This window comes from Pelodiscus sinensis, chromosome 1, assembly GCF_049634645.1.
Source record: "Pelodiscus sinensis isolate JC-2024 chromosome 1, ASM4963464v1, whole genome shotgun sequence".
Lineage (NCBI taxonomy): Eukaryota > Metazoa > Chordata > Testudines > Trionychidae > Pelodiscus > Pelodiscus sinensis.
Genome location: NC_134711.1, coordinates 42,532,718 through 42,549,420, shown reverse-complemented (window position 1 = coordinate 42,549,420; position 16,703 = coordinate 42,532,718). Strand labels below are relative to the sequence as shown.

Below are 16,703 nucleotides of genomic sequence, written 5' to 3'. Positions count from 1 at the left end.
TGTAGATGAAGTTGAAGTAGCTTAAATCAGCTTTTGGTACTGTCTACACAACTGGAAGCTGTTGAGGGAGAACTCTTCCTTTGACTTTCTTTATTCCTCATGAAATGAGGGTTACAGAAGTCAGAGTAAGAAGCCCATTATTTTGAAATTATTTTGAAATAGCAAGCTTGCTGTGTAGATGCGCACACTGTTACTTCAAAATAACATGTTATTTTGAGATAAGCATGCAGTGAAGACATGGCCTAAGGTATTCTGCCAGATGATGCATCTAAAGTAGTAAAATACTTTGCACCAGGCATATCTCCAAAAAACAAAAAACAAACAAAAAGGTATTTTCTGGTAGGTAAAGGAAAGTGTTCCTTCTTGCTATGTTTAACAACTTTAGACCCTCTAGGTATAATTTCAGTGTTCCGTTCTCTTTTTCCCCATTATTAGTATGAGTGGCACCCATTATGTAGGCTCTTCTACTCTCCTGTTGTTACTAAATGACCCGATTCTTGAGTATTCCACTCCCCCACCCCCATACTTACAAAAATATTTCTAGGTGGATCAATTTTGATCTTAGTTTAATTATTTGTTCAATTACCATGCCCTCAAAAAACTTCCTGGTGTTACTCCTCTGTATTCATAGTGATTTTTGCTATCTAACACAGTCTTAATGCTTTTTTCCAAACTGAGATTCATAACTTCCAATAGTCTGTTGTTGCTGAAGCTGTGAATCTCTGATTCTAATTACAGTTTGATCCCTTATAATTGAACATAGTTACAAATTTGGTTCATTAGCTTCAACTTTGCTAGGAATTCTTCTTCTTCTTTGAAACTTTTACCCTTCAAATGTTTCAATCTCTAGATCTGGAATACTTTTCAAATGTCTCAAAAATTGAATCATAACTTGCTTTCTCTGCCTGGCTTAGTTGTGTACAATTAAAGATGCCTCAAGTCCTGCAACTTTTAAGAAGGCTGCTATTTTCCATAGGCCTTTCTCACTAGTCAGCTTTTTGCATGTCACTATCTATCTAATCTATGTCAAAATGCTGTTTGAATTTCTTCCATCTGCTGGATCCATTATCTGAGAGTTTAAATTCCTTAGGGGCATTTATTTATTCTATCTCCAAGATGACTTCTTCACTTCTTCTGTTTTCTCTATCTTCACTCTACTTCCCTCTGGTACCAAGCATTGTATGCTAGTTTCACAAGAAGAATGCACAGACTTGACTCTTAGAAGTAAGGCTCTAAGACTAAAATAGGTATATAACCCCTGGTACCATGTGCTCCTAGCTGTGTACCTGGTGAAGCTGCCAATAGACTGCTTCTAGTTGGTTGTTCCAAGCATGTGCTCTTCTTTTAAAGGCCCAGTAAATACTCCTCACAATACCTACCTCCCACTTAGTTCCAGCCTTTGTTCCCCTCCAGCTTTTGATTTCTGTCTTCCATCCTCAGCTCTCGATGCCTCCACCTCTGTCTTCTGACTCTGAATTACCCTTTGGTTCTGGGATTTGGCTTCTGTCGCTTTAGTGTTGCTCCTGTGCCCCACTTGGAGGACAAACCAGAGTAATGCCAGTTTGACTGGCACATGGAGTTTCTTGGTTACATCATCTCTCCTGAAGGACTGGCAGTGGACCCACACACAGTGACATTATCACGGACATCTATGGAGTGCAATCCTTTTTGGGCTTCACCAATTTCTATAAACAGTCCATCAAGGGTGTTGCTCATGGATGGATGCCACATTCACACCCCTCCTGTGGAATGTTGTTCATTTTTCTTGGTTCTTAGAAGCACAGATGGATTTTGAGTGCCTAAATAAGAAATTTATCATAGTATCCATTTATCATAGTCTCCATTTTAGTTCTATTTATGACTGAAGTGGAAGCCTCAATCTCCATGCTGGGAACAGTCCTCTCCCAAACAGCAGCCGGTGATGGTCAGCTTTTCCCATGTGCTGTCAACTCATTCATGTTCACCTCAGTGAAACAAAATTTTGACATGCTCAATAAAATGCTACTGGCTATCAAAGCAGCCTCTGAGGAATGGTAATAACTGCTTCAGGATTACAGGTTCCCAGTCCATGTCCACATCAACCATAAGAACCTGAAATATCTGATGACAATTCAGCACCTAAATCAGCGACAGGCACACTGGTTCCTTTCTTTAAACAATTTGATTTTGTAGTGACCTACCATCCCGGAGTGGAAGAATTGTGGAACTGACCAAAAGGTTCCCTCCACAATAGTTAAACAGCCACATTTCTTTATGACCTCTCCTATTCTTGACCTACTATCCTCCATATGTTCCCTCCTGCCCCTTCACAATTCTGTGCAGGGAGCCCTGAGCCTCTGACTGGGTGGGGCTGATTAATCACTTATGAACCTCTGATGCAACTCAGCTTAGAGGGAACACTGGTCCAGACTGCCTCAACTGTTATCCTTCCTGATGGAATTCTGGGTCATAAGTGGCACATCTGCCTGCCCAATGGCAGACCCAGTCTGTAAATCATACAAATTTGCTACAATGCTCTACTTCTGGGTCACATTGGTCAATTCAGGTGTTGGAGTTTCTGGTGGCTGTCCTGCGCTTTGGTAGCAATTTACATTCAATCCTCTGATCTCTGTGCTCAGAGCAAATTCCCCCACCCCCAACCCATGTAAAACCACTTGGTTTCCTTCAGCCTTGGCCCAGTTCACCTCAGCCTTTAGGGCATTATCTCAATAGGCTTCAATGAAGGGTACACCATGATTCTAGTGGTAGTTGACCTCCTGATGAAGATGGCACATTTTATAGAGTTGCAAGCACTCTGTCACCCAAGAGACAGCCTATTTGTTTAAAGAAAACATCATTCATCTTCATGGTTTTTCTTCCAGCATAGTATTCAACCTGGGTTTGGCAGGAATTTCTGGGCCCTGGGGCATCAAACTTCATACTTTGACTACTTGCCATTGTAACCCCCCTTTTTCCTCCCCGGGTTACTGGGGAGCAGGTCACACTCATAGGTGTGCCTGGGCGCCTGGTGTTTTAACCCAAAAGAGATTCTGAGTACCCCAGTGGTGATGGTGTTTAACTGGGGAAAGCCCTATCCACCCCCTTGCTGCAGTCCCTTTCTGGCAAGGAATGTAAAGTGGCGGTGCCTCCACCTGGCTGGCCTTGTACACACACTGGTGCCTTGAGAGCCTCCAGGAATATACTCATTCCAACATAAAGCTGGATCTAATTCCAGAACAACTACAAATCCTATACATCTAATAGAATACTTTAAAATAAACCATCTTTACTTAACTAAACAGGGATTAACAGATTAGCAAGGAATAGCATTAACAAAACACATAACAATAACTGAAGCTTATATAGCTAGACAACAGTGACCCCACCCCAGAGCGTGCACACCCTTAGGCTCAGTTCCAGACACTTGCTTGTGTTGGCGCGCTGATGTTGCAGCTGTAGTGAGGATTTGGTCCAGGCTAAACAGCAGCTCTGCCCCAGGCAGCCTCTTCCAGCAAGGCCCAAACTTACTGCCTCATGCTGTGCCTATAGGAAGCAGCCTGCTAACTCCCAGTTCCAACAGGCATGTAGTAGCTGCACACCAACAGCCCCTGCACTGGGTCAATGTCCTTGGCAGCAGCCTGGCTCCCCCTTTGGTTCCAAACTGCAAGGCACAGTCCCAGACTGCTAGGCCTCTTTCTTCAAGCACATGGAGAGAGCCTCCTCTCTCTCACAAGGGTCCCTCCTCCCTCTTTTGTTCCAAGGGCTCATGGGAATTGTAGTCTGGATTGCAGCACAGGGTCTTTTTAGAATAAAACAGAGGTCCCTTTAGTAAGGGGACTACACCATCCTAGTACCAATGATCAGGTGGAGAGAGCCAGTAAATTCCTGCCACAAAACGTACTCTGCTTCCTAAATTATCACCAGATATTTGGTGATTGATGATTGGCTAGCACTCTTCCTCCACATTGAATTTGCTGATAACTCAATGCACACTGCAACCCAGCAAATTTCTTTCTTTTCAAATTATGGGTTCAGCCATCAGTATCATCTTTGATTTCCCACTTAACTCAGCAGTGCTCTTCATGGCTGACTTTGCTGCACATACCCACCAAGTACATCAAGAATTCAGACTCCAGTAGAAGAAGAGGCTAAAGCCACATACAAGCACAGCACTAACTGAGAGCATCCGCTGAACTCAACTGTATAGTAGGGGATAAGGTTTGGACTGTCTGCTCAAATCCTCCAATCCATGAATCCATCCCTGAAGCTGGCCCAGGATCTGGACTAGGGCTGGACTTGGGCTGCTTGCAATCATGGAACAATTTAACTTATTCAGATCTGTCCACTGCTATCACTGGTCAAACACAATTCTAGTTACTGCCATTACAACAGGAAAATGTTGGTAGTGCAAAACAAGGCTTGGGACATTTGTCACCTGATTTTTTAAAAATTACAGTTCTATGGCTGCTCCCAATTTCACTACGAGACTCTGAGTTTCCCTAAAAATTATCTTGGGAAAAAAAGTGTAGTGTTTGTTTATGGTAGACAAATCAGAAGCTAATTTGAAGATAATTGGGTAAAACATAGATTCACTGGAGACACATAGAAGCCATAAAGCTGGCTTTTCTGGTCCTAAAAGCTTTTTGTAATAAGTCTCCTTGCGACAGCACCAATATTACTATTGATGTAGTCTTTACACTGAGGTCTGTATGAAGCCCTGGGTTAATTCATTCTACTATGCTAGCACATGTAAGGATATTTGTGCAGCAGAGTTACTATCACCAGGTATTGCTGCTGAATTTAGAAAAAAAAGTACAGAATTCCTGTACACAATGCAGAATCTGGCTTTAAATCTTCACTTTATAATGCAAATATAAAAGTTGGAGGTAGTGAGATGTAGAGTTTTGGTTGAAGCCCCAAACTTCGGGGAATTCAAATTATTATTATTCAGATTATCTCATAGCTTCTCTATGGACAAGAATGCTATATTGGGTCAGCCATAAACATTGGATCTGGATTCTGGTTTGGAATCTGCATTCCCCTCCTCCAAAGTTAGCGACAAGTTTGAATCAGTGCTTTGTTGAGGTATCACACCACTTTTAAATGCAATATAATTTCACTGTGGTCCAGCATTTAAACATGTTTTTTCTGATGCCTGTTTTCAAAAAGCATGCTTTCCTGGAGCATCCTTCTAAAATGTCCAGAGTCTGCCTGAGCTGTTGTAAAGAACTAAAATCATCATGTTGAAGGTATTATCATGCAATGAGGATTTCCCTCCTTTCTTTAGGCATCTCCACTAAAGCAATACTTAAACGCTAGAACGAAAAATTTACTGGAAAGCATCCAGGTACCATAAGGTAAAGGAACATATGATAAGAAGGTATACTAGAAATCCATGCAGAATTTGTGTACTTACAAAGAATCTTACAGGACTGTCAGATTTCATTTTAATCATAGAAAAATACAGATTTTTACAGAGTTTTTTAAATCTTATAATGTTGTGCTTTCCTCATGGAAAACTAGGATCCCTGATGATAACATCAGTGAAGTATTTTAATACAAGCTGTGTGCAGCATGGCTAGAATGATTATTCATATTCCTGTTCTCAGAAACAACAGTGACCCTGGTGCCTCAAGGTGGAAAGTTTCTGAAGACTGTCTCTTCAATTTTATAAAATTAAACCTAAATTCATTCATTTAACCTTAAAATTGTTCCTGTGAGGCAGCACCAAAATATCCCCTCTGCTTACCTCTAATGGATTCATGTAATGGCTTACACAGGTGGTTTTGCTTATAGGCATGTAATGCTGGATTTGTCTCTTGGGTTGATAGGAAAGGCACGGTGCTCGCTAGCAAGACGCTGCTGTAAAAATTGGTCTTGTACCACAGATTTCAGATTCTTTTATTTTGTAACCAGTATAACATTAACCAGAATAAACCCCAAGTCCAGGATTCTCCTAGCACTGTAAATATACATGTTGTCTCTTCAGTGCACATACTGTGTGCCATAAGCAAATGCTAGGAACACATGACTGAAGCATTTAGTTATATTTCTTGAGGCAGGTTTCTGCGTAAAACATGAGCAGAATAATGAGGTTTGTAACATTAGCCTGTTCCCAACCTGGTCAGAAGTATTATTTTTAAGATTTAGGTAAAGAATTAATTTTTAGACTTTGAGACTATTGCTCATATAATTAAGTATGACCGACTTTTAACATATTACACAGCAGTTCAGGCATGCAGGGCAGCTTCCAAGAAAAGGTCCGAGGGCATTTGAACACACCTGACCTTGAATGATAAAAGACAGTCAGAAAAATCCACTAAGGGCTGAGCCTGTCCTGACTCAGTCATTCATTTTCTGAAAGATTGAAAGCTACTCCCTTAAATATAATTTGTCCAGCAACTTTGGAATCCCTGTTTGAAACTAACTCAACTGCAAAATGAATAAAGCAAGATGAATCACTTTTTTGTTTTGCTGATTTTCTTTAGGAGTACTGATAAATGTAATAGATCTTTGCTGGTTTTATTAATGTTTGTGGTGCTCACTCTAGTTTGGCTATTTAGTCAGGTATAATTTTTAAGATATTTAAAATATCTGGATTTTCAGAAGGCTGTTCACCAAATGTCACTTGATGGATTGTTCTATACATTTTCCAAAAAGGGGTGATAATACTTTGCTTTCTACAGAAATTAATCCTATCCATCAAACCTTATTAGGAAATGTCACCCAGTAGATTCTTTCTTTCAAACTGGACTACAGGATTATGTGCTCAATGCCCATGGAACCCCAGTACGTCTTCAAATTAAGCCACTTAGTGTCCAGAGATGGTGGCTAACTTTAGGCTCCCTGGTTTGAAAATTTTGGCCTCGGTGCTTTGGCTCACTAGGGCTCAACGTATCTTTTATGTAGGGAAGGGTAAGGTTTGGAGCCTTTAGGTACAATTACACTGCAAAAATAAAACCTGTGATAGGGAGTCTCAGAGCCCAGGTTAACTGATGTAGGCTGGTGGAACTTGTTCTGTGGAGCTAAAAATAACAGGATAGACTCTCCCCTTCAGGCAGGAGACCGAGCTTTGAGACCCAGCTCCCACATCAGATTTCAGAACTAGGAGTTCCAGCCTAAGGAGGAACACCTAAATGCTGTTTTTAGCCCAAGATCAGGTGTTCCACAAGCTTAAGTCAGTTGACCAGGGCTCAGAGACTTGTTTGCAGGTGTTTTTCACAGTGCAGATGTACCCTTTGTGTTTTTCATTGTGTTTTTTGTTTAAATGACTCCGAAAACTTAAGGAGACAAAAATATCCCTGCAGTGAAAGGAGCAGTAACTCCATGACCAGGGCTGGATTAAGACATGCTGAGGCCCTAAACTGTCATATTTAAGAGGCCCCATAGCATTGCCAAAAATGTGTTTTATTCTAGCAGAATAGACAATAAAATTGAAATCACAACATTTTATATTTGCATATATACCAGTACATAGGTGAGGATACAACTAAAAACTAATAATTTTTTTTATTTAGAGGCCGCTCATAATCTGAGGCCCTAAACTGTAATTTACTTATTTTATGCATAAAACCAACAATGTCCATGGCCTCTCTGCTCCCTTTTTCCAGAGCAGTGGCTTCTCAGCACCTCTGTTCTTTGACTGACTCCTCCCAAGGTGCTTTTCAACCCTTCTACTCCCCAACTTTCCTCTTGATGTGCTTGCAAGAAGCTCATTCACTCCTCATCTTCCCTTTTCCTCTCATGAGGAAAACAGCAGTGGCTTCTTGCTTTGTGCCGAGTGCTTCACCAGCAGCATGGATGGCAACAAAAGCCATGGATTTACTCTGCAGTCCAAGTGGCCCGACAACTGTGTAAATGGTAGTAGCTTATCCAGTGTGGTTCACCTAAATATACTACTGCGCTTTATGGATAATGGGCCTTTTTTTATAGGAATTCTAGTAAATGCCCCCTACAGGCCTGTAATGCTCCTGCTGATTGATAATCTTTGAATGGTCGTGGATGCATGTGTCACACATGACAAAATGATCTAGTAATTATTTGCTAATCAGTCACTCGTTCATGAATGCCAAGTCCTATAAATAGAGAGTGTGTGAGAAAGCCACATGAGTATGTAAAAGCACTGTTATTTGCATTTGCCTATCAGGATAAGATGGGTGTTTGGTGCAGTTATATGCAGACAGATCCTTATTGCCTGAACATTTTGAATTTCTACTTTCCTAATCAAGCAAAATTTAAATTTGTAGACCTTAAGGTTAAAGGGACTATCATGATCTAACCTTCGTTCCCAGGTGGGAGTTGAACTCACACAGATTCACTTCTGAAACCTGGGTCCTCTCTGATCAATGACAGTCACTATGGATGGAGCATAATGAGGAAGCAGAGAGAGACACTGAAAAGGCACTTTTGGTAGTAAAACTGAAGAACATGAGGGAGCAGATTATGCTCCACACACTCTGGGGTAGGTGTCCAGTTCTAGGATTATGTATCCCACTTACAGGATTTTCCCTAATTCATGTTGAGTGGCTTCCCCCCTGTTACTAATAGGTTTTTTTTTCTATGTGCAGACTCTGTGTTTGTGAATGGGCAAGCATTGCCGATCTGAGGCACCCAGCTTACTGGGTAGGCCTCGAGCTGATCCTGTGTTGTATAGATATAAAAGAGCCCCTAGATATTGAACCCAGCCCTAACTGCTGTCAGTACCACTGGGCAGAAGGTGTCACACTCACTGTGTAGAGGCCAGAAATATTCTGGTGAAACTAGAGTTAGGGGCAGAGGTTAGTGAGGTTTCTTCCGAGGCCTGGATTATTCTAGTCTGTGGCAAAGTGTTCATATCTTAGGCTAGAACTGGTACCTTTGTTTTACTTTTTCCATTGCAAAATCAATGAGGAGTCCTATGGCACTTTACAGACTAACAGATTTCTTTGGGCATAAGCTTTCATGGGCAAAAACCCACTTGTCCTTGAATTCGCTATTAGTCAACTGACCACAATGGATGTGACCAAACACATCACTGCTTCTGCCTTCCTGTTATCCCTCTGAATGCAGTTTTACAAGTCCCCTAGCTTCTTTTGTATTTTTATACCACATGTGTTTGTAATTGAACAAATAGCACTGCTCACTTCTACAACATCTGGCAAAACTTTGCCTGTCTTCAGAGGTTTGAAGCTGATCGTAACATTATCACTTTACTAAATGTTACACTAATGCATGTTGTAGCTGCTGATGACCAGATGTAACCAATTAGTAGAGACCCCCATCTGATGGCTGGGCATGCTGTGTGCACATCCTGCACCTTACAGCAGCTGAGTTTTAAACTAGGCCTCTTATGATCTGTAAGGTAACTGTGTCACCAGCTGAGCCTGAGTGGGAACTCTTTGGAACTAGAATATGCTGTGCTAAACTTGCCTCAGTAGAAATTGCTCTTTGTATGTCTTACAGTGCACCGCTCTGCATAGCATTAATACATTTTATGTTAGTTTATCTGGGAATCAAGAATATTTTCACTCAGGTGATGATTCCTTTTCTATCTTAATATGTAAGGGCTGGTCTACGCTACATCAGAAGGTCAAAGTAAGATACACAACTCCAGCTATGTAAATTACATAGCTGGAGTCAATATTTCTTACATTGTGTTTATGTGCCATTCAAACATTCCCATTGGCTTCCCTTACTCCTTGTGAGGAGCAGGAGTACTGGCACTGATGGGGGCATCCTCTGAGTAGAGACTATACTACAACCGCTAGATTGACCATGGCAGCATCAATCTTCCGCATAATGTAGATGTGCACTAATAGAGCGACAAAATACGTGAGGTATTATATTTTATTGGACTGACTTCTGTTGGAAAGAGAGATAAGCTTTCAAGCCACACAGAACTCTTACAGTTTTCTACTGTGCTTATTTATTCCTGTAAACTTACTCTACTTTCATTCAGAAATGTACTGTTTTTGTTCCCAAATGAGCTTCTGAAGTAAAATAAAGCTTATGTTCCAATTCTGCTCTGTTTAGGATCCTCATGGATCTATCTAAAAATTTTGTGGGTGTCCAATTAAGCACAAAGATTCGTGAATCTTATATAGTACTGTACTTGATCTATGCTAGAGAATCTGACTGAGTGGAATTTTTCTGCCTAGGAATTTATTTATGAGGTTAAATAAGATCATAGTTTAATCCATATTTTTAAAATGATTTCTGCTGTATCAAGCTAAGACCTCTGTTTTACAAACATAGGAAGTATAATTAAATGAAATACCTGTTTACAAATACCTGTGTTACTGATCAGTATATAAACTTCTTCATAGTTTGCACACAGTGAAATTTCTGAAATCCATTTATATACAGTGGGTACTTCGTTAGATTTCCATTGCTGAGCAGTATATATAGTACTCCACAAGAAAAAACTAAAATGTTTGGCTTTGAAGAGAATTACTAAGAGATAGGCCATCAAGAACCATCCTTAGACTCTGAATCCAGAGGAAATTTTTCTTTCAGTTCCAACAATTCACCTACTATGTTTGTGTATTTTCCCAGTATTTTTACAATTTTACACATTTGATCTACACTGTGGCTTCTATTTTCTTTGTATTTACTTATTTATGTTGTTCCTAAAATATGCCTCTTGTTATGGCTTTCAATCATAAAAGAATTTTCTTTACCACTTCTTTACCTGCAATATACCACATTGCTGATCATAGTAAGAATGATTTGTCTCTCTGTTTTAATGGTTAGACTTTTGTAGTTGCTGTTCTTCTGAAACTCCAAGGTACCAACAATTAATCTCAAGTCATGTTACTCCTTGGAGAAACTTTGATATAGAATGATTGTCATTTTCAAAAAATGTGGTAATGATTAGGTAAATCTACTATGGTTGTCTGCTGAGTAATGTGTTTTAGGCTTAACACTCGGGGCACATTTTTATCAGTGAATATTTGATATATAATCTTAGGCAAAAGTCTAAGGTAGAAACATAAGTATGCCATTGCAGGTAATTAATGTATATTCCCAACAATCTTATGGAAATCTATATATTCCTTATTGTTGTCTCTAGTGTATTGCTGTTAAACTAATCTTATAATGATGTATCTGGGGGTGAATCCAACATTTTAGTCTTGTGTTTCATTTACTATTATTTGAAATGTTTATTAGATAAGTCAGTGAAGCAACAGAAAGTCTATGAGAAGAAAGAGAACAATTAGAAGTAGATGTTTTACAAAGAGCCTTTGTAAATATTAATTGCCTTTCATATATCATTCTTCTTTACACTTCCATAAGCAATAGATTATGGGGCTTCCTTTTGTTCACGTTTTGCAAACAATTGAGTCCCATCCTCAGCTGGTGTAAATTGGACTTGAAATCAATGAAGCTTTGCTGATTTTAGATCAGCTAAGGACATGGCCTACTTGTCTCTGACCTTTCATTGGACACAAAAAACTAGTCTGAGTCTAGGAGGTTATATATCCTTCCTGATTAGTTTTACAACAGTGAACCAGAGTGACAGATTTCACTATGAGCCTCATTACAAAAAAAATCTCCTCTGCACATTTTCTGCTTTGTAGGGGAAAAGGTTAAGAGGGTTTTAAAACACAATTGCCCTCAATCACTTTTTGTTGGTAAAGCATCTTAGGAGACAATGTATGCAACATAAATTGGATCTGAGGCTGGTTTTAGAAAGATGCTAGGGACAAAGAATGTTGACATTTTGGCAGCTTCCCCTTTTCTTGTCCAATAGGCATAAATGTGGACAAGGTCATGAAAAGACTAAGGTGAAAGCATTCTGAAAGATGGCAACATTTGAGGGACACATGAAAAAGCTACCATCATACATCAGTCACTGAACTTATCACGGGTTCTTGGTTCAGATCCGATGGCAGAATCTTCAAGCTCCAAGCTTGAGAATAAAGGTTTTATACAGTACAACTAACAAACTAGGAAATTGTGACAAGACACTAAATGAACAATGTTGTGATTTACATAAAAGGAATTAGAAGCACCAGACCAATTATCTTAATCCTTCTAAACGAGCCTGTTATCTCTGGCCATTTAAACTAACAGGGCCCTGCTGTAGCAGAAATAGAAGGAAGAGAAATTGTCAGATTGGGTTTTATACTTACTAATACAGTTAACTCAAAGTAAATATTGCTGCCCTAATTCTTGCCCAGGAAATCAGTCACAGAACATTAAATATCCATATTTAATCAATTAATGGTACAAATGTGAGAAATTTCAGTTTGCCAGAAAATATTGGTCTAATTAATCTGTTAGACGTAATATTGAATTAACTGGATTGCCATATGGTTTTGTTAAAAATACTCCTTTTTAAGAACTGTAAAAAATGCTGTATACAAGCACATTAAGTCTTCATTATTTTTGCAGGGTATTAGTCTGTTCTTAGCCAACAAAGTGCCATTTGTATGGTACGAGTCCCCTTTGTTTATAGGGAAAATGGAACACACATCTGCTTTATCTCTGGTCAAATCTTTGTAAAATTAAAGAATGTGATAATAGTTTTTCTTCAATAATTGTTAAATGTAATTCCTTTTTCTGTTTGAGCAGTATTGGGTGGTGGTTCTGGCAAAAGGAAGATGCATTTGTTGCACAGAATATGATTTAGACATGCTGCCGTTATTATATTCCTAAGCTGGATTTCTATGGAAATGGCCAGTGTCCAGGGACACACAAATGGGTAAAACATCTGTTCTAAAATAAATTTGGAAATCTGCTTTAGGGTACATTTCTGTCTATCAACATCAGCTGAGTCACATGTTAACTCTAAATGAATCTCCACTGTGCCAGAGTATGTAACAGTTTCAGAGCATGTAACAAATCCAGAGCATGTAATGATTTCTGTTCTTATGATACAATTGAAGTGATAAAAATTCCCTGTTAAAAACTAGAGGGGAAACAAGAGAACCTGGTGGTCCCATGTGAATACATATATGATCAGTATTTTTTAATTTTAATGACACTGCACTTCCTTACTTGATAAATATGTATTAACATATTTCTATCAGAAAAACTGAATAGATCAGATCATATTTGCTAATTTTATTGACTGCAGGGCAAATTTGAGTTTGAAAATTATATTAGCCTTCAGTTACCCTTAAATCAAATGTATGTCTTGGGGGGAGGGGGAGAGAAGAGTATTCCAAGCTGCCTTTATTTCTGTTTGAGAGCTTTTTGTTTTATTTTGTTTTAGTGATTGTTCCCAAGTCTGGCTGTACATATTCTGTTTTGACTCAGCTGGCATTAAATCAATCCAACAATCAAGGTGTATTAGGAAAACATTCTGAAAACTGAGAGAGCATTTTGACTTACTTATTAACGAATAATATATCTCCATTTGGCACATCTCCAACTACATGTAGAATGCTCAACAAAAAATAGGTTTAATAAACGAATGAACGATTGTTCTCTTAATTTCTTTTATGTTATAGTACCTGGTGAAACATTTCCAAGTCTCTAGATATGGATGTTTGATCACAATAATTTACTTAATTTTCCCTTAGTGTGCACTTCTTGGCACTCAATGTGCATGGGAGTATTTATACATCCACCTCAAAAGGGTTGGCATTTGAGTCAGGATAAGCATTCAGAAATGTCCATAGATATCCCATCTGTCCTTCTGTCTGATGAGGTAAAGTGTTCTGGGAAGAATGCTTGTGTAAACCATGAAACCCAAAGGTTGTCTGAGACAGGCTGGGACAAATCCATGCTTATTTACAGAGAGCCCTCTGTGGAGGAACCTGGGCAATGGAACATAACTGCAATCTCCATTTTACTGATTGAACCTCTATAGTCCGACACTCTCTGGTCTGGTAACATCCATGGTGTGACATGATTTTAGTTAGCTGGATGTCTACTTATTGATGTGGCCAAGTTTCCCATGGTTCAGCAAATTCTCTGGTTCGGCACTGGTCAAGTCCCAAGGGTGCTGTACTAGAAAGGTTCGACCAGTACATAGATAGGACTGGGTCTTAGAATCTCAGTACAATCCTGAAAGGCAGTGTGGCCACAGACATAGCATGCCAACACAGTATCCATTGTCAGTGGTGCATTTATGGAGCCATGGCCATGAGCTAAATCTGCCCCCTCCTCTGTCATGAACATGAAGGAAAGGCCGTGGTGATCTGCTCACCTTTGGGAAGATTATCAGTATGTTTGACTCTTTACAGTGAGGCTTAAGTTCAGGGTGCAATGCTCAACTCTGTTGTTGAAGTTGTCAGAGTCTGGTCAACTACAAAATGAGGGATTATGGGATATGTACTGTGCTGGAAGACCGAGATCATAGAATCGTAGAATCATAGAGCTGGAAGAGACCTCAGGAGGTCATCAACTCCAGCCCTCTGCCTAAGGCAGGAGCAATCCCAACTAAATCAACCTAACCAGGGCTTCGTTGTTTTCAGCCCAGATCACTGCTGGCCAGAAAATGGTTTAGGAAAGAGAATGAAAAATGATAATTGTTTTCATTCCCCTTGGAGAATTCTGTACTTTGTTGCTGCTTTCACTGAAGAATCAAATGAGAGTTAAATCACAGATTAAAGATATGTCAGGCTTTGTAGGGATTTGATTATTCCTTTAATAATAAAATTAATAACAAGTCTTAGAAGAAAATACAAATCTACATGAAAAATGTGGAAGGGTATCATCTGTTAAAATTCATTTTGTTAAAGTCCTATTCCAGTTCCTTACCAAAACAACAAATCTAAAATGTTACAATTTTCAAGTTTCATCTCAAGGATATGTTTTTCATTATGGCTCTTTATTTCTCTCATTAACTGTTTGTAAGCTTCAAAGCTCATACAGTCATTGACTGCTTGTGCTACAGATATTTTTAGAGAAACTGCTGTATATTACTTATCAGTTCAGTTATTTGTTTAGTTTCCTGTTTGATAGTAGCTTGGATTCCTTCTTATGCTTTGCAGCAAACTTAAAAGAAATAAATATCATGATGAGGTGCCAGAGAACAGAGATGGCATCCTAAAGACTAGTGTGCATACATTTATCTATGATCCTGGTGTTCACTCTGTGCATATGCTCATCCTCATCAGAGTTGTCATTGTAACATGGTTTGAATCTTAATTCTGACTCTTACTAAAGGAAAAAGATGAAAAGAGAATGGATTAGAATAAAAATATATTCTCCATACACTGTATAGTTTTCCCAGTTTGCACACACTAACTTTTGCACCTCGGTATTGAAGTCACTGAGTCTGCTCATGTGCGTACAGTAACACATGTGCTTAAGTTAAGATTGTGAGACAACAAAAGCTCTGAGTGGAATTTGGGGTTATCCATTGAAATGCAAATATTTAGTGTGTTATATTTCTTATCAAAACCCCATCCTCAGACCAGTATGTCCTTGGGCTGTTTAACATCGGAAGGACAAAATACGCAGCACAATACAAATCCCATGAGACACACAAGATGATTTGTAGGATATACAGTATATATGAGTGAGATGGATAAGACCCTAAGTGGTTCAACTCTCTTAAAATCTGATCCTTTTTCCACGGATGTCAATGTCAGAACTCCCACTGACTTGAATGGTGAAGGATGAAGCCCTTAGAGGGGTTAGTGCTTTTTCCACATGAAGGTTAGTTTTGGAAAATAAAGTGGAAGAAGAAAGAAGAGACTCAGTAAAGACAACAGTAAAGAAGCTGAAATACATTGTTATATAGTTGACATTTTCAGCTTTTTTTTATATTTAATATGGTATGTTGGGGATCAACCTTTGGGTTTTGTCTTTAGTCCAGGATTTTATCATCTTTTACCAGGCCTGTCCTTAGGTATACACAACATATGTGGCTGTGTAGGGCACCAGAAAATTTGGGGCACCACATACAAGTATGGCATTGAGATGCTCTGGCCTGGCCCAATGCTTCATGCACACTGCAGCCAAACAGTTTCTCTCTGGCTCAGCTCCTTCCCCTGGCAGCTTTTATTGTGTAGGCATGAAGGGCTGCAGGGATTAGGGTATGGGGGAGGGGGCCAAACAGCAAAGGGAGGGTGGGGCGCTACTGTGGGCACCATGCCCTGACTGGGACACCAGGTAATAGCAGGTCAGCTCCTGCACACCCAGTGTATGCTGCAATTGCCTTATGCAGGGGCCGTATTCTCCAAGTTTAATGTGCCAAAGTGGCGTATTCTGCATAAGGGAGTGGGTACAGGGAAATCAACTCTCCACGGCTGTGAGGCAGTCTGGGCCAGGTGCTTAGTATCCTTTGCTGCCTTGTCCCTCCTATGCCTGAGTTGTCGCAGCATCTGCTTCATACAAAGCCTGGTGTGTGTCAGCAATGAGGGGCGGCATAGCCCATCAACATTATAGCTTAATTTGTTTAAACTGGTTTTAATAACGTACACGTTTTCTACTACTGTAACCTTATGTTTGTGTTGCTAAGAGCAAGTTGGGCATAGGGGGCACCAGTTTAATAACGTTGCATGGGGCCCCATAAATTCTAAGACACTTTTTTTTTAAGGAATTTTATTTTTAATTTAAAGAAAGGAAATAAATTCAGATAAGATTTCTTGGTACAGTAATTCCTCATTTAACACTATAGATACTCTTCAGAAAATGATCCTGTTAAGTGAAAACATGTTATGCGAGGTCAATTTTCCCATTGAAAATACTGGAAAAGGTGGGGGTTGCGTTTCATGCAGTGGTGTCTGATGGGATCGGGACATAAGGTTGGGGGAGAAAGGGGACTGGGTTACAGCAGGGAGGGG

General features: G+C 39.6%; 1 protein-coding gene across 6 annotated transcripts in view; it reads left to right on the top strand.

Annotated features, from left to right (window-relative positions):
* Positions 1 to 16,703, top strand: part of CPED1 (cadherin like and PC-esterase domain containing 1) — a 214,716-nt gene that overhangs the window by 140,073 nt on the left and 57,940 nt on the right. The gene's annotated exons all lie outside the window — the stretch shown is intronic.